General features: G+C 36.6%; 1 protein-coding gene across 17 annotated transcripts in view; it reads left to right on the top strand.

Moving 5' to 3' along the window:
* Tcf4 (transcription factor 4) overlaps positions 1-18581 on the top strand; it is a 347226-nt gene that overhangs the window by 230255 nt on the left and 98390 nt on the right. Inside the window, exon 1 of one of the 17 annotated variants that reach the window (XM_058571347.1) lies at positions 3057-4881. The exons of the other annotated variants lie outside the window; for them this stretch is intronic. The gene's annotated coding sequence lies outside the window, so the exon portion shown is untranslated. Of the gene's footprint in view, positions 1-3056; positions 4882-18581 lie in introns of those variants that run through there. 17 annotated transcript variants of the gene reach the window in all.

Below are 18581 nucleotides of genomic sequence, written 5' to 3'. Positions count from 1 at the left end.
CGATTGGCACAGTATATCATTATATCATTAGCTGCTATGAGAAAGCAGTTTCAAGTAGGTGGCTGCTTCTTAGCATTAATGTTTTCAAGTAACCCTGTGCAGGGAATTGGGTTGTTTCACAGGTGCTCAGGTGTATTAACACAAGGTACAATGTTATTTCCTGGCTTGCTTGTTACAAAATGAACTTGAAGCACAAAATAACTTCATAGCAAGTAGGGTATAAAAGCTGGGACTTTAGCTTAACAAAGTTCAATAACTTGAGACGTTAAAAGATGAAATCAAAATAAAATGCTAAGAATGCTGAAGCTCATTTCTCTCTCGTTATACTGAAGCTGAGACTTTAAAAGACAGTTCATGGCCTCGAAATTCAGACTTGTTGAGTCAGTTTAAAATTTTAAACCACAAAGCTGAATAGAAAAATAAACTTATTTCTGCAACTGGTATAATATTTGAAAGTATTGTTATGTTAAAAAAAGTTATGAATTCTGACACTTAATATAGAGGCGTATATTTCAGGAGTGAAATTTTATTACTAAAACCCTGGGGTCCCTCATATGGTGCCTTTAGAAGAATTTTATTTTTAAGAAGTATACAGGATGTTGGCACATATAATCTATGACTTAATTGATACAGTCGGGTGAAAGAATATGGAATTCACCATATTTATTATGGGAAGATATAGTTGGGATTACAGAATTCAAAACCAGATAGGCAGCTATTTTACCAATGAATGCTGTTTTGTTTTCCTTTTAGTAAATTGCAGCAACAGCTTCCATGTTCATGAAACCCTCCAGTAACAGCCTGGGAGCACCCAGCTGGGGGAAGCATTGTCAGAGGTTTTCATTCAGTCAGTTATTGCTTTCTTCATTTATGTTTATTCGAAGCGCATTTTTCGGCCAAAGACCAGACACACTATGTGACACTGAGTGTGTCCCGCTACCTCTATTTAAGTCAGGAAATGTCACCACTGAGGTGCTTCATGCTTGATGAAATCCACAGTGTGGTGTCACCAGCATTAAAGAGCATGAAGTCTGGTCTTCTAAGAACATCCTGTGTTCAAAAAATAAACAGCCATGGGTAACTCATGTGGACCTCTCAGTCTCCTTCCCACTTGTCACCACCTTGAAGAAGGGAGGGGACGTGGGTCTCTTACATCTATTTTGCTCATACAAGTCAGACTCACTGTTGTGTGTGTATTACCTGGTAATATAGCCGCATGCAGTCACAAAGTGGAGGAGGATGAAAACAGCATGCACTGGAGATCAAGAGCCTTCCTGACTTAATGTCTTGATGTCCTCTACTTATGCACCCAGTGGTCTTGTTAGGTCACAAACCTGTGTAATTGTCTACAAGGTAGGTGTACGTGGTGCCTGTGTAATAAGATGATGCCACAGCTGGGCAAGGTGGCACACACCTGTAATCCCAGTTACTGGGGGGGAGTATAAGTTTGAGGCCAGCCTTCACACACAGTGAGACCCAGCTCAACATAACAAAATAAGAGAGGACTCAGTACAGTAATAGAGCATCCCTGAGTTCAATCCTTAGTACCACCACCAAAAAAAAAAAAAATCCTATCAGAATACTAATAGGAAATTCGTACTATGGTGCTTATTCTGGGCTGAGCCTGTTACAAGTACTTTGCATTTATTCAGCCATTTAATCCTAAAAAATTTCCTATAGTAAGTATTACTGTTTCCTCATGAATAAAGAAACTGAGGCACATTGAGGTGAGGGAACCTATCCAAGGTCACGCAGCTAGTAAGTGGCAGAGGTGGAATGGAAACCTGGCAAGTCTGGATGCTTTCTGTGCTGTTAACCACAATGCTTTTCTAGCAGCTTGCAGGTTATTCAGCACGCTCTGTAGAGTAAAAAGACCTTTCTATAACATGGTGGTTGTTAACTTTAAAAGTGTTACACTATCTGGAATAAATTAAATATTCAACAGTTTAATTTAACTGCAGACTGCCCCTCAACACCTCCATATACTGCCACAACCTCTGCTCAACTCAGAGGATCAATTAGAGAACTCAGGCCACCCAGGAAAAATTTCTGGACTAGAGACAGTATGATCTAATGGATAGAGCTCAGCTGCAGTTTTTGAGTTGACTGTGCTGCTTACCAGGTATATGCAATGCCTATATGTAATATTGTTGAATATTGCAAATAATAATGATAAGCACTGGCAGTGCTAACTTCAGCAACAAGGTAACTGCCTTTCTTTTGGCACTTGAGGCAAAAATCTGATATGACAGCTTACTTGTGAAGAGTTAGCAGAACAGAAAGACCAGGATCTCAATTGGCTGCACACTACTATCAAATGCAGGTCACTGGCTTTTTCTGAAATTAAGAAATATGACCAGTGCTTTTTGTATATCTTCCTCCTTACATCCCCAGCCCCATCGGAACCAAAGCACCTAGTCAGCTTTTCAGTGGTGAGACCAATGGTGTTGTGGAGCTGCTGATGGTACTGATGAGCTGCCTGTCCCTGCTCTCAAAATGGGCCATCAGGCCAAGATGCTCAGAGCTCCTCATGGTGTGATTTCCTCAGTCAATAATTTGCTCATGTCAACATCAACCCTGCCACTAAGTGAGCAGGAGATACAGGCTCTTTCTTTCATAATAGGTCAGTGATTTCCTAGAATAGGCCAGAAGCCCATTTTCCTGAGTGATGCATGGAGCTTCCTTTCTGTAGGGCTGACTCTGGTCCCCCAGCTGAAGGGAAGGTTGGGCCTGGGGGTTTAACTTCATTTGTCAGGAGTAAGGTGTGTGAATCAGGTGGGCCCTGGTGGCAGCTTGTCTCTCTTACAGAATCAAGCAGATTTTAGGTAAATTTCTAACATTACACAGGAATATTTGTACAGATAGTTTCAGGTTAAAAAAAATCAAAGAATTGCTGGATTTAAGCCTTTGCCCTATTATAATGTGTCTCTTTTGCAAGCCACTGTTGAACTTATTAAAAAAAATTAATTTTGCTTGTCAGCTATGGAAAACATTTTTTCCTCCTTTTTATAATAAGGGCTGGTTAGTTAACTCTTGCATTTCAGCAAAAATAAATAAATAAATCTGCTGAAGGTGGTGGGAGGGTAGCAGGAGCATGGTCCCAGCATTCTACAAAGAATGTCTTTTGCCAGGCAGTTTCAGTTTTCAGAGAAACCAGGCACTGAGTGAGATTTCTCAGGAAAGGTCCCTTTTGGTCCCTTTTTGCCCCTGAGCAGGTAAAGACGCTCCGGTCCACAGAGATGCTGTCTATGTCTGGGAAGGCTGATAGATCGGATTTAGACACCCTCATTTGTAGTCATTGCCACCTTGTGGATTACAAAGGATATTGGTTTTCATCAAACTTCCATTCCAATTTGGCTTTTTATGGCAAGTACACGTTGGCAATGGATTGCTTGTGTTCCTCACCAAAAGGATCTTCGTTTGTTCGGTAACACCTCACTTCTCCACTCACAGTTCATTTATGATTCTGATGAGAGTGTTTTTTCAGGAAACACACATTTCACTTTTTGACCTAGGAGCATCTGTTAGAATTTTTTTTTTTTAATACTACTTTGGCATTCTGAAAGTGTTAATGTCTTTCATATCTGTTTAATGCTATTTAGGGATATTTACGATCACCTCTTGGTTACTCAGGGTAAAGTGTGTCGCAATTTTTTTTAAACAGACAGGAAAGCATTCACATGAGGAAACAGATTGCTTTAAACATGTGCTTCCTGTGACAGTAAAAAGAACAAATTAGATTTAACACTGTGTAATGAATGCATAAATGTGTACATTTAAGCTTTTAAAAGCTTTATGTTCAGTTTTGGTCACAACAAAAAATGAGTCACCTGTAAAAATTAGAGATGCCTCTGGTATGCTCAGACTCCTGAAATGTCCAGCAGTTGCAAATCCGAACCCACGATGCCTCACTGGGATCATAAATAGCATGGTTTGTTAATGCTGGTAAGAACTAGGACTTTACAGGACACATTCAGAGGTTAAACCAGATTGGGAGTCTGATAATGTGCATTGAGCAAAGAATTTGAAATGTATTGGGGAGGGGAAGGATTTTACTAAAAAATCAATTAAAAATTTTTCATTTTTTTCTGAACCAAAATATTCTTTCATGAAAAAAAAAAAGAGAAAGAACTCTGTGATGTTTACTTAGCAGCATTTACAACAATTTAATAATATAAGAAAAGACCCCTTTTCTTATGTAATTCAGCAGCGGTCATGAATGCTGGCTGGCAGGGAATGAATAGAATCTGAGTTCATATTTCAGGTTAGACACGAGCCTTGCATTGGAGGGCACGAATTCTGTCCCCAGCAGAAGAGTAGAGTTGCTCATGGCCATTTCTGTCTGAGCCTGGCGGATGGTGTCTTTCTGTCCCCTGTGCTTTCACAGCTAAGGATTTGTGGCATGCTCACCATCTCTCTGGCCAAGCAGGGCCGGGACAGAGTCCCTCAGGGGAGGGCATGTAGTTTGGGGACATCTGACACTCTTATAGCGCATACTGAGGTACTAATATCAAAACAGACTGCTTGTTGTCGCACGGTGGGGCAGCGCTTTTTTGGCTGCCGTGGTCGAAATGAAATGGGCAAGCTGTAGTCCGCTTGGCATCAGAATGGGCTGAGGGAAGCTGGGAAATCAGAGTCAGACTGTGAATGCAAGTTACAGCCAATGGTTAACTTCCTTTTTGTGTGTCACTTGGCAGCGATGAGACTGATGGCGATTTTTTTTTCCGTGGGTTAGAGTTCAGTGCCCTGGGAAGAGCCGTAGACGCTGTTACTGTGCTTCTTCATACAGTTGAGTTGTGTTGATTTCTTGAGGCCACTACAGCTGTTCCAAGGGCCAGCTCCAGGAGCTCCATACATGGCCATCGGACTTCGGATGCAAAGGTAATCAGAGGAGAGGTGGTCCACAAGGAATCTTGCAGCTGATCTCACTAGGCAGTCAGAGGGAACTCAGATTCTTGCAGAAGGCAGTCATGCCAAAGCATAATACCGTGCACTTGAATGGATGCTCCTCAGTACACAGACACCCAAAGATATTTTTAAATTATCACCATTCCACACCCCTCATCTCACATAAAAGATTCAAATCAATTTTGAACTGTCTCGAAAATGCAGGACTAAAATAGTTCAGATTGAATTCAGCTAAAATGACCTTCTGCTTTTTGGGGGAGGCTGTTGCTCTTTGGTGAGCCACATTATTTTCTTTGAAGATTCATTTGGAAGAGAGTTTGGGTGAATTTCTAGCCTTTCTCAAGATACTCCTCCCATATCTCTGTTTGCAAAGAGCTTTTCCCCAAAGGCGAAAAGAGCGAGTTGCCATCTTGAGGAGTGAATTGCATGTTTAGTGAGCACCACATGGTCTCAAAGTTACTCTGGAATTTTCAATATATCTGATTGCTTTCAAATACTATTTATTCCCTCAAAACTTCTAAACATTTTCTGTTTGTGAAAGATATCAGGAAGATGACCAACTACTGACAACCCTAAAAGCAGGGAAGGAAGCTTAGAAACAGAATACCATTTGTCTGGTAATTAGAGTGCATCTCTTAAGAGTTCGAGAGAATTCTGATTAACCTTTCTGTTCCCACATTCGCACATAAAATTAGCACACCTTTTAAATTATTATCTAGTATTTAAACACATATTTTTGAATCTTCTTAATGCAACAGGTTCTAGAGGCACTAAAAGTGTGTTAGAGGTTTCTAAAAAACTTCATTTTTCTTACATTTTAAATGTTCTGTTTGTGCAAAATTTCGAGAATCACCATAAGGGCTTCTTTGCATTTTTAATTTAGTAACTAACATATGAATAAATTTGCATATTAATTAGTTGCAGATTAAATCATGCATACATAATTGCCTCCTTACTGTGTTTAATGTTTGTCAAAATCTCCAGCCTGGTTTGATGGATGTCGTATGAAAGATTACAATTTGATGTACCCTTGGAAGTATTTACACCAATAATGCAAGATTCTTAATAGCAGAATTCTCTAGTTATATACAGTTACTAATAAACATGTAAGATAGGTACATGTCCCTTTGACTAAAATTTTTTTCTTTGCACCAAATCATTTACTATTCATAATCATTAATGCATCCCCTAATTATACAGCATATGTCTGTTAACCCTTTCATTGCTGGTCTTCAAATGGTAGCTTCTTTCTTTTTCTTGCCCCCTAAAGAAAGCAAATTATTTTGATAGTATTCTGAAAACAATATTGCCTTTCACATATTTATCTACTAGTAGGTAGGCATACCTCCTTTGCCATTTGTTTTAACATACAATTAAGAATTGTATTATCACTTTGTATTCTCTACAGAAAATCAAGAAATGACCCATGTGCACATGCTTTGTAGCGGATGGATTTTTTTCTCCCTTTTTTGCCAATGCTGAAAGCAATTCAGATATTTCAGATGCTTTATATTAAATGGTTAACTCTATAGATAGGTAGATACACCCATATACATATTCTATTCAGGAAGATAATTTTGGATAAATAAAATTTCAATTATATTTTATCTATTCTTAATAGTATAATACATTTAATGTATTATCAAATACAGACTGATTTTTTTTTTTTTAAATACTGAGATTGAGGTCTCTGCTGTAGAAACTGACTAGAGAGTAGATGCAGCTGATTTGGCATGGTCAGAAATGTCATTGAATGTTCTTTTAAATTAATTTCTCAGGTATTTAATTTTTAAGTTTTATTTCACTCGTGTAAAAAGTAGACCAAGTGGCTTTTTTTCCCCCTATTTTGATGTCTAAGCTGTTTATCACACTGTATTACCCTGCATTAATGAGTATTCCTACTGTGCAAAATTTTATCAAAAATATGGTGTGAATGTCATTTTTAATTGGAAGTTTATACAGTCAAATTTATAGTACACAACAAAAAATATGTACGTTCTTCTGCTCCAAGCCCTTTTTAGGCTATTGATCTTTTTGTGTAAGTATACATTTTTATCAGTCCAACTTCAAATTTAGTTTGAAAATATGGACAGCTATTACTCAGTTCATATAAATACTATTGTTAGAGAGGGAGGGAAACTAAGGCACAATATGATTGTATTGCTTTAATTACAAGAGAACTAAATGTGAAAACCTTCAAGTATAGATTTTCAGGGATCCCTTTTAATCGTGGAAACTTGCTGACCAATTCCGTACGTTCCTCAGAAGTCATAGCATCTGACTTCTGCCTGTGTTTCTGTGCAACGCCTTCCATTTGTATTCCTCGTAGAAAGGCAGAGAGAGGTTTAAATGAGTCAAAGAATGAACAGCTGATTTCCTTTCTTTGATTTTTACATAGGAGACATAATACCTTTGGTCGCTTACCTTAGGAACGTTTCTTCCCTGATCACAAGACACAAAAACTATTTTCTTGATTTAGCAAAACATTCTTTTACAGCATGAAATATTGCATTACATTATTTAGCAATGTGAAAAATGAAATGAAAGCTGCAAAACTTAGAAAAGGAAGCAAACAGTCAGACCCGAAACATATTTATCCACTGCCATTGTGCCTAGGTAATTCAGGGCATATGGTATGTAAATGATGTTTGGAGATCCTTGCCAAATCTACACACGACGGGATAAATTAAGGACAGGTTTCCTTGGGTGTTAAGTCCCATGATTGTGGCCGGCACACTCCCTGCTCGGATGGATGTGTGTGCTTTCTTGTCTTTCTTGTCTTTCTCATCCAGCATTCAGTGGCCAAATCTGGTCCTCAGACGGCGTCATCCTTTGTAATTCCCAAGAATTTTAAATTTATTTTTATTAAATTTAAAATATAGTGCCAATTTCCCAAACCTGCCCCTTGTTCCCACATTTGAGAAATGTGTCTGAATAATTCAACAGTGTATATTTGGGTATTAAGCCATTTTTAAATGGGTCTCCTTGACAATGGAAACTGAGTGCCTCAGCCACTGAAGAAAGAAAGGTGGTTCCTAAGGAGTGGCTTTTCTCTAGGTTGAGATTAAGGTGTTTTCTAGAAAGAACAGTGAATTATTTTGGCCAATTAATAATTTTAGTTCCAAGTTAGCCCAGTTCTCATTTATGAATTCACTTTGATAACACAAATGACTAGTATCACCTACTGTATTTTTTAAATTATTTTGAAGTGTATGTACTCATTTCCAGAAAGGAGAAGGCACTAAACCCTTCTTCATTTAAAACTCACTTTACAGAGCCAAGAGGCTGGCTATTTCCTTTTTTTTCTCTGAAAGCAATTTCTTTTCTGAGCTGCGGATCTAAGCCCATAGTTTCTAATGCTTTAAATTATCTATTTTGATTAGTCTTGGAACCATGTAATTGGAGATTCTGGTTAGAAGCTATGGCATATCCCTTGCTCCGATGATAATTCATTGAAATACCCCTAAAAAATGCCTTTACTATGAAGACTCTGAACATGAGATTTACATGTTGTTTATAAAGGTTACTCCAGGATATTTTAAGGCACATGGAGTATGATTTAGGATATTTTATTGTTTTTCTATTAAGAAGAATGCTTTAAGAAAAGCCTTTTTTTTTTTTTTAAGGATAATGATCTTAATATTGTGGCTTTATTTGAATTAACAGTCCGGGCTCTGTCCCCTCTGCTACCATTTCATTTATGGAAAAAATAACAGCGTGCTGGTTACTCTATGGAAAATGGAGTTAGGCTCAGTCCTTGTCCATTTCTCTGTTAATTGGGTAAAATCAGAGGAAAAAAAAATGCTCTTGAGAGCAACATAAATCAACACTACTTGATGCTGATCCAACTTAAAATTCAGGCAAGTGGTCTTGGTTCCAGAGGAGTTCATATAATTACATGTAGCCCTAGTTGGCGAACTCAGGGCAAAGTTATTCTGTGACTGTCCCTTGGTTCATTGAAACTACTTTTCACAGCTGTGCTTGAAACTCAGCAGCAGAGAGCCGAAGCAATATTCACTGGAAAATAAAGCTCATTTGCCTTTCAACCTTACTGGGAACTTGCAGCCTAAAAAACAACAAAAAGAGTAATCACAGTTGAGATTACAGAGTCCAGATGAATGCATTGCACAGTTGGGTGTAACACACAAGTTGACTTACTTGATACCAGCACCCTGAATGCCAAGGTGTTCAGCATCATAACATCATAGGTTTTAAATGTCAGTCATTGGACTGCATTTGAAATGAAGCACCTGCGTTTTATTGACAGAAGTCAAGGTATATCTGAAGATACTGAGGTGTCTTAAGGGGGTGTTTTTGCCGGTTTTTGGCAAGACTATAGATAATGAAGAAAGAAATTCAACTATTTTCATGTACTACAAGGTTCAAAAATGACTTAGCATTTTTTAAATTTTTAGAAAGGAAAGCATATAAAGAGAAAGAAACTAGATTTGCATCTCTACAGATGACTCTGCATAACAAATGTAAGGTTCTGGCAATTTCTTCACAAACATCTGAAAATAAGGAATTATAAAGGAAATCCAGACAGGTCCTTAACTGTTGCATTGCTACTAGGTGTCTCTATGATGACATCAGTTTTGATACCACCTTTTGAAAAGGCAACCCCAACTACAATGATAACTTGTTTTAGTATTTGCTTTCAGATAAAATATTTCTTAGTTAAGGATATTAAAATTCTATTACCATTTGTTTACATTCAGTGAGTTTTAGGTATGTTTCATAAAAGATAATTTTCTTATCTTAAACGTATTTCAAACTACTCTTTACAAAATGTTACAAAATATTAATTCCCTTCTTTTAGAATTGTAATCATTAGAATTCTCTTAATCGAATATGAACATCCCAGAGGTAATTAGGAATAAAGAATATAGTTTTCTATCATATTGTCCAGAGGCATCTGTAACTCCCTAAACATTAAGAACCTCTGATATCAGCCATAAATTGTCTATCAGTTGAGTATTTACCATTATATACTCGCTTAGCATAGACTTAGCTTAAGGACCAAGTATCAGATAAACAAAGTGTGGCAAATATTTATTACACATCTAATACACATCAGACTTTAGGTGAGTAGACAGCCATTGAGAAGATGTGGGGAAGCCTGGCGTGGTGGCACACTCGTGTAATCCCAGTGGCTCAGGAGTCTGATGTAGGAGGACTCAGGTTCAAAGCCAGCCTCAGCAATTGAGTGAGACTGTAAGCAACCTAAGGAGAACCTGTCTAAAAAAGAAAGAAAAGAAAAAGATGATGTGTGGAAAGATAAATATAGGTAAATATGGGCACACGTAGTTATATAAACAAGAGTTCACTGTATAATTCTTTGTAGGGACCAAGCACCATTGATCCTCCTCACAGACTAATAAACAGAGAGATTATATGACTCAAAAGTTCAATGATTGCCAATGCATTCTAAATAATAAAATGGCATCACCCAAGATGATATAATATGGAATATGAGGTGAAATCAACCATATGGTTTACAGCAGGCATTAGTAAGTTTCTCTTATTAGCAGACTTCTTTTAACAAAGGAACATTTTTAAAGTTTTTTTCCCCCTGAAATGCCTAAAATCTACTCAAGTGGAATATGTTGGAAAAGAAAACAAACAAAAGTTAAATACGTGGGAATGGCATGACAAACGTCTGCTTTTTTCTTGTTTTCCTCCACATCATTGGGAAATAATGTTTAAGCCGCTGGAGAATCGGGTGTCCCTCAAAGAATATGCTGATAAACGTGTTTAAAGTAGAATATAACTTAAATAGTAGGGGTGACCTGCCAAGAGAAACCAAGGTACACATAAAGCAAGAAGGAGCCTATGTCACACCTGTTAAGTGGCCTAGCAGTGTCATCTCTCAGAGTGATGATGCGTGTATCCATTTTAATGTCTTTGGCATTTTGTTGGCACTCTTAAGTATGCCATTGAGAGACTAGACACCCTGAACAAGAGAAAGGAAGGTAAGTTAGATACTTCACGCCCCACCTGTGAAGTGTGCGTATGGATCAGGATGCTCTCTGCCTGCCCAGCTCATGAAACTCGGTCCTTTCCTAAATTTCAGCAGTTTATAATCCCATTGAAGGAAAGGCCAGGCTCATGAAAGAAATGATAATATGTAGAATAATTCCTCATAGTGGTGTATGGAGTGTTTTTTATCAGTGTCAAGTTACATAGAGCACTAATGACATTTTTTTTTTGGTCTAATAATAATAAAATGCCCACTTTTCCATTTCATGGTTTCATGAAGACTTACTCTTACGTTGAAGTTACAGCTAGGTCTAATGTGCTTTCTAACTATCCTCCTCTCTCTGGACTTGATGGTTTCTGTTATTATGGAAAGGAAGGAAATAATTTCTTTTTGTTCCACATTTACAAAATAAGCAAAATGGGCTGCAGCTTCTATTGTGTGCATAGACATCTGAGGGTGGAGCAAAAACACTGTTATAATCTCTGCTCTTCATAGATTTATAATATTTGGGGCAGTAAGTAGATGCATGGTTTATTTTACAACAGTTCATAGCACTGAATGTTTTGGGGGAATACCATATTCTTGAATATTCCTTACCTGGAGGTGTCCACCACACGTTATTCTGGATCAGAGAGAATGACGGATCTGGCATGGTTAAGACAGTGACCACAAACATTCTGTGCTCTTCTGTCTAGCAGCTTCTGTCTGTCCATTGCCTGAACATCACACGGAATATGGTTGAACATTTGCTTGGTCAACTGCAGAAACAACTTCTAATGTATTTTGTGTTTTCAGAATTGATTATCTAGAGATATTCTCTCACAATAAAAGCATAACTTAAAGAATTTCAGAGTTGAAAATAACATTGGGTGAACACAACTGACCACTGACTTATTTGAAATTTTCTGTAAGGAAACAAAGATTTAGACAGAGCTAGAACTTGCTCAGGATTTGAGAGCTACTTAGAAATTAAGCCAGAATGTAGAGCATCTTAGTTTCTGGCCTCGCCATTATACTGCTTACTAGCAAGGCCAAGAGGACTGGGGATGGAGAGTTCATCCTACATGATCAGTGGAAGAACAAGAAGCTCTGATTCATTAGAAACCTTTGAAGAACAAAAGGATAAGTTAATTTTTTTTTTTTTACTTTTTCACATTTAGTAGCTTTTCATCTGAAAATATATAAGCAGATGTTTAGTTACTGTACTAATAATGTCTTTATCCAGGAATATTTAACTTTTAGAAAGCTTGATAGATATAAGATAGTTTTTTTGTTAAGTATATTTTTTCATTGCAAACGGTATGAGAAACTGATGAGTTAAAAATATGCCAGTCAACGTTGCTAATAAATTTGAAGGGCACAGCCCATGTTCAAAATGAAAATGACTGGAAGAACTCTGGGTATTGATTGTATTTTCTATACTCTCTGCTTGCACAAAATAAATGCATTTTCTCTACAGTGATATTAAGTAGGTAGGTGCCCAAACCCTGTAAAGAATGTGGCTTCCAGGCTCTGAACAAATGCCAGAGAACACATCCTGTACTGCAGTAAAGGGAATCTCCCTTGTGGGCAAGAGTGGGAGAATTGACCTGTTTGGGATTTTTAAGTTATTTTACCTTCATCAGGAATTTTTAAGCTGTTTTACCTTCAGAGTGCATTTGATAATGGTATCGAAGAAGGCAAAAATACTGACAGGTTGGAAAGTGAACACCCTGTCAAACAAATAATAGAACTTGCACACAACATGATGTGTGCATCATAAATTTGACAATTTGGCACTCTTAATAACATTGCTATTTGATGACCTCGAAGATATCCTTTTGAATCCATCTTTTGCCTATCCGTAAATGGATGGAAATAAGGTCAATGCTACCATATGACTTTGGCACTCACCACCCATAGAATTCAGCTGGCTTACTGTTAAAAGTCAGAATTGGGTCAATATCCAATTTTTGCCAAGCCATTCTACTTGAAATGCTGTTTACATTCAACACCTTTGTGCATATCAGTTTTATTTTTAAGCTCAGGTTTTTTCTTAATTGCACCTTACCTTTTTAAAAACAATTGTTTTGGGTTACTTATGGTATTTGCTTAAAGCTTTGTCTCTCAATGAAGATGATATGAAACTTATCTCACATACTCCTTTCTGGTCATGTCTGTATTTATGTGTGTGGTAGGCATTTTAAATGCTTATGATGAACAGAGGAGGGAAATCATTAATTTTTAATGGTGAGTATTTAAAATTCAAGGTCCCTTTGAGTTGAAAACACAACATTTAGATCAGGAAAGGATCAGTGATCAGCAGAAGCTTTGGGCTATCCATCGACCTTGAGGAAGCTACCTGGAATCTCTTACTTTTTCCTCCTTGAAATACCATCAATTCTTGCTCAAAGTATCTGGTTTCCAATTCCACAAAAGAATATTTTAGGCAAAATTTGTATAGCACATGAACTTGAAGTAGACACTTCAGTTAAGGATGTGTACAGGATGCTTACTGTTAAAAGTCAGAATTGGGTCAATATCCAATTTTTGCCAAGCCATTCTACTTGAAATGCTGTTTACATTCAACACGTTTGTGCATTTCAGTTTTATTTTTAAGCTCAGGTTGTATGATATTCATTTTCAAACATGTTTTTTATTCTTTTTACTCACTCTTTTTATTCTGTGTGTTACCAGAGATCATCACTAAAGTATTTGAAAATTGTTTTCTGCCCAGCAATTTGTTGTTCTAGTTGGTGTCCAACAATCAAAAGGAATCAGCAGTTAGAAACCTCAGGAAATTGCTAGAATTCCCATCCTAAAGCAGGTTCACAAACCCTAGACAAGTCTGTTTAGAATGAAGATGACTTTCCTTGTGCTACCATATTCCCCACCCAGTTATTGAGCAGTGCATTGGGAAGCCCGATATTTAGTCACAAATTTTTTTTTTAAAAAAGGTATACATACTGTGCCCAGATTCCAATTGGCTTTATCAGTCCTTTTTTGTCAGAAGTGTTTCAAATGTAATCCTGCACCCAGACAAATAAATCATGCAGGAATTTCCCTTTAACTTTTCGGGGAATTCTTTTTACACATGTACCAATTTGAAGGAAAAAACAAATGTCCTCCCATTTCATTGGATTCAGGTAATGTGGTAGGCCTGCTAGCTCTCTTCATCTAGGAAGTGCAGCAGTCTGACTCAGCTTCCGCCATATCTGTTTTTATATTGTTCAGGGTAATGCTTCCTCATTGTACCAAAATAGAAATGGTTTGTTTTTGTATCAAACTTGGAGACTAACTATGGATTACACTGGGTTAGGATAAAGGATTTTTTTTTAAAGAAATTCCATTTATCCCAGAGGAAATAGATTAATAGCCCAGGGAAATATAAGAGGCATAATGAAGTCTTTTCCCTTAAAGAAGTTACCTCTTTTGGTCTTCGTTATACTATCTTTGCCTCATTTCATTTACTATTGGAGAGACTGGGTAGTAAATTTATAAACTTTTTAAAAATTTTATAATTTTTTTATAAATATCTTCATGAAATTTAGGAAGGGAGAAGTGAACTTCGATTTGAGTCAAGCATGCAGTTTCCAGTGGAATTAAACATAAAAAAAAAAAAAAAATCTGTGTATTCTCGTCCTGCGCCTTGACATTTTGCTTTGCCATGTCACATAATGCATCAGCTGCATGTTCCCCTGTCTGCAGGAGAAGGCCATTTTATATGCTTGGCTTGTCGAATATCATAGCTGTTATGTTCATGTGGGTAATGGGAATGCTAATAGTGTTCTTTATCACAGAAAGATGAAAATATGTGGAAAAGTGGGGGAAATAAATCTAATCAAGTCTAAGTGAATACAACTATTAGGGAACTTGGTTTTCACATTTACTCTGCCTGTTGCTGTATGTCTCCAAAACAATATTTGTCTGTGTAAGTTTTCCAAATGTCACCAAATGCAAGTAAGGAAACCACCTCCTTCCTCTGAAGGGAAACAGGGCCAAAGAAAGGTGCAAGTCAAATATTTATGAAGCAGAAGTCTAGTTAAATAAAATTAGCCCTCATTACTTACCTTTAAAATCAATGTGAATTATGTTATAATCAATATGACCACAAGCTATCTGACCAGCCATGAGGAAAATAAATATTTGGTCATGTAATAAATTATTTGAATGTCTACATAGGAACCCAGATCATACAAAAACAGACAGTTGAAGATAACACAGAAGTCTCTGATCAAACCACAATTACAAATTAGATTTTTATAGTTTACACTGATATTTTTATACTTTTGTGTGATAAAAGCATCTTCCAAATGAAATTCGTTTATATTTGAACAAATACTTTAAACTATCATACTTGATACTATCTAAATAGTGTCAAGAGAGTATAAGTTCATGCAGCTGAAAAGATTGAGATGCACTTTATCTGAATGCACCATATAATGTGGATTGCAAAAGTTAAATTATGATTCCAATGGATGGAAGTAATTTTTTAAAACAGTAAAAAATTTCATTGGTTTTTTTAAGAGAACATGGGTATTTTATATTCTATAAATCTCAGTACAAAGACAAATAGAGAAAAGTACACACAGGCAATTTCTTAGCCTTCACTACTACATTACAAGGCTGTCTCACGTTGTAGTCATTAGAACCAATTTTTAGGGAGTATGTGGAGTCTGTGTAAGTGCACGTGTGAGTGTCTGTATCCTCCTTTTGATGATTAGATCTTTTATGAAGTTGTATTCATACTTAATAGGACTTTTATCATTGCAATTTAAGTTGGATATTAAATATTAACCCCTCCTTCCTATACTCTAACAATTTATTAAAATTTTTATAATAATACACATATATGCATTTACTAAGTAATATCAGTATTAATTTAGCTTGTGAATTAAATCACTTGTTTATAGTGACTCCTACTGGAAAGCAAAGAATACCAACTAGTATAGCTTCTGAATAAACTACATTTGGTAACACTTCTTTTTAAAAGTAGCATAGACAACCCCTTTTCCTGGCTTGGCAAAATTTACTCTTCATCTAACTTTAAATATGAGAACACAGATTTGGATCCTGAGACATCAGCAGATGTAAGTATCACAGGTTTGAGTATCTTAACTGTACACATATACTTCCCAGGTCAGTAATGTTGAGTACAAAGTGACCATGATTGGATATCTGCTTGGTAATGGAAAGTTTAGCATGGTGCTATAGTTTACAGTTTTATTCCCTGTTAGTAGTCTTCTGTTGCCTAAGTCCATTTGGAGTGGAGATTATTGTCCTGATGCTCTTCAGGGCATCTTGCATGGAAGAAACAGCAGGAAAAATGAGGAAACACATCATCATTTATAGCATGCTGCTGAAAGAGGGAGATCTCCTCTTATTTAAGCTTAGAGGAAATGTGTATGTAAGGTAGATAGAGGAACTAAAACTCAAATCTGGGATATGGCTTGGCCAGAGTGATGCTTCTAGGGAGTAGCAAGATTGTCCATCTCATACAGATATGTCTGACCCTCAAGTTTAAGCCCTCTGCATTTCCTAAGTTGCACATTACCTGGTTCCACTGTCTTAGTAGCTTTATGGTCTGTGAAATGTATGAAATGTCATCTAAGGTTTTTTGGGTATTAATTCTCTTGTCTTTCAAGGGAGAATGATATTACCTATCTCAGAGTACTGGTTATGAAGATTAAACATTGAAGGCAATTGTATGTGCCTTAAATTGTATATTATGATAGCTGTATTAAGTACTGTCTGTTTTTAAAATTTTTTTTGGTTCAATACATATTTACCTAAGGTGGTTATTTTATTTATAGTCTTGCTTTCTTGCATTATGCTATTAATCATATAGTGATGAATGTCACTATTCTCCCTAGGGTGTGATATTTACCTAATTCAGCTATGCTAGGCAAAAAGGATCAGCATTGTAGAAGTAAGCAAATATGGTTTGAAACACATAAACAAACTTTGTTCAGTAACTAAATTAGGAGCATGGACTTGTTCAAGTTCTTTGATGTTGAGAGAAATGGCATTCCCTCCCTATGACCATCATTCATTCATTCATTCAACCCATGCACTGAGCCATCTCCCTTATTCTGGGCAATGTGCAGGGCTGTGTGTGTGTGTGTGTGTGTGTGTGTGTGTTTATTAGTCTTCTTTGGACTTTGTAGTAACTATGTAATGTTGTAGAACAAAAAAAGGTAGAACCTAGTGTAATGAGATCTGTGATTAGGAGTTCAGTTCTTTGTCCTGTCTAATTATTTAAAATGTGTATGATTTTCCCTACTTCACAGTTAAGGCAATATTCTTTAGTCCTGTTTTTTCATGTTATTCAAGTGCCAGGTCACATCTCTTGGCCCCATGGTCAGGCCTCCAAGGGCAGGAAGAAAGCTGACATATCTCTGAATCCTGTTCATGTCTTGGATCAAATCTAACCCGAAGTTGGGAGTCATTAAGAAAGTGGTTGAATGAATATAGAAATTCAAAACTGTTCACTTGGATGTTTGAACTTGGATATTTACTTGTTCCTAAATTCATTCATTCATTCATTCATTCATTCATTCATTCATTCATTCATTCAACAAGATTTTATTGAATGTACTCCTTGCTGTGGATATCAAGCCTTGGGGATTTCTAGTTAAATAACCCAAATTTCTTGTGGTAACTGTTGATTTGTATTGTGTTGCCATTTCTGTTTCACCTCAAATATATTTTGTCAGGGACTTTTTGGAAAATAACAAAGAGAATTGCAAGCTTTTTAGATCATAGAAGAAAGTAAGAATAATGTCCTTTAGTAATTGGTTTTACTGGTAAGAATTTTTTCCCTGAAAGTGACAGGAACACCTGGCTCTACTGCCTATCCGAGTCCTCAATGGTGCTTTGTAGCTGAGCACCAGAGTCATGGCCCACTCTTCATTTCAGTGATAAAGGGTTCTCTTTGCTAAGCCACTGCTGGTATATAACTTGCTCAGTTCCACACTGATGAAGCAATCAATAGGCCAGTTCAGGATCCCTTAAAAACTGGTTCAAACTGACTTCTTTTAAAATTATTATAAATGCATGGATTTAAGCATTTAACTTCAGTTGTTCTTATACTTCTGTGCTGACTCCCCACGCATCACAGTAAAAATTTATCATGGTTGATATTTCTGTCATAAAGACAACTTCAAAGTCTGATATCACAGAAATGTCTCAGTTGACGAGCCACTGACTTGAGTTCTGTGATTGAAATGTACTCCAAGGTCAGCAAACCAAAACTCAAACACCACTGTATAATGCATCCAGTGTCTCACTGGCTATAATTCATAGATCACCTTTCAAAGTAGCATGTCTTTATTAACCTTTGTAAATTTGTACTTTTGAAATTTTAGACTCTTTTTCATCAGTTAATGAAGCCCTGAAGCTTCATATTCTGGTCTTATTTTGCTTTATTATTTTTTTTCCCAGTCACATGTGCTGAATCGTTAGGGCTTACAAATCAATTTCACCTTAGCAGGTTAAAAATATTTACTTATGCACTTGTTAATATATTAAAAGAAATGAGAGCTTAAATTTTAAAATGTGAATTGTGACTCATTAAAGTCTGTCAGTTTCATTTGTTTATATAATTAATAGAAAAGCATTTATATGCTTGCAAAATGTGCAAGAAAAGATATTTAATGTAGATGAAGCAAGATGATTTGTTAATCAAAATGGGTAAGAAATCTTCCTATCAGTC

Source organism: Marmota monax, unplaced genomic scaffold (genome assembly GCF_021218885.2).
Source record: "Marmota monax isolate L192 unplaced genomic scaffold, Marmota_monax_Labrador192_F-V1.1 WCK01_AAM20220418_F8-fsc00088, whole genome shotgun sequence".
Lineage (NCBI taxonomy): Eukaryota > Metazoa > Chordata > Mammalia > Rodentia > Sciuridae > Marmota > Marmota monax.
The sequence above is the reverse complement of the archived record's forward strand: the minus strand, read 5'-3'. Positions and strand labels throughout refer to the sequence as shown.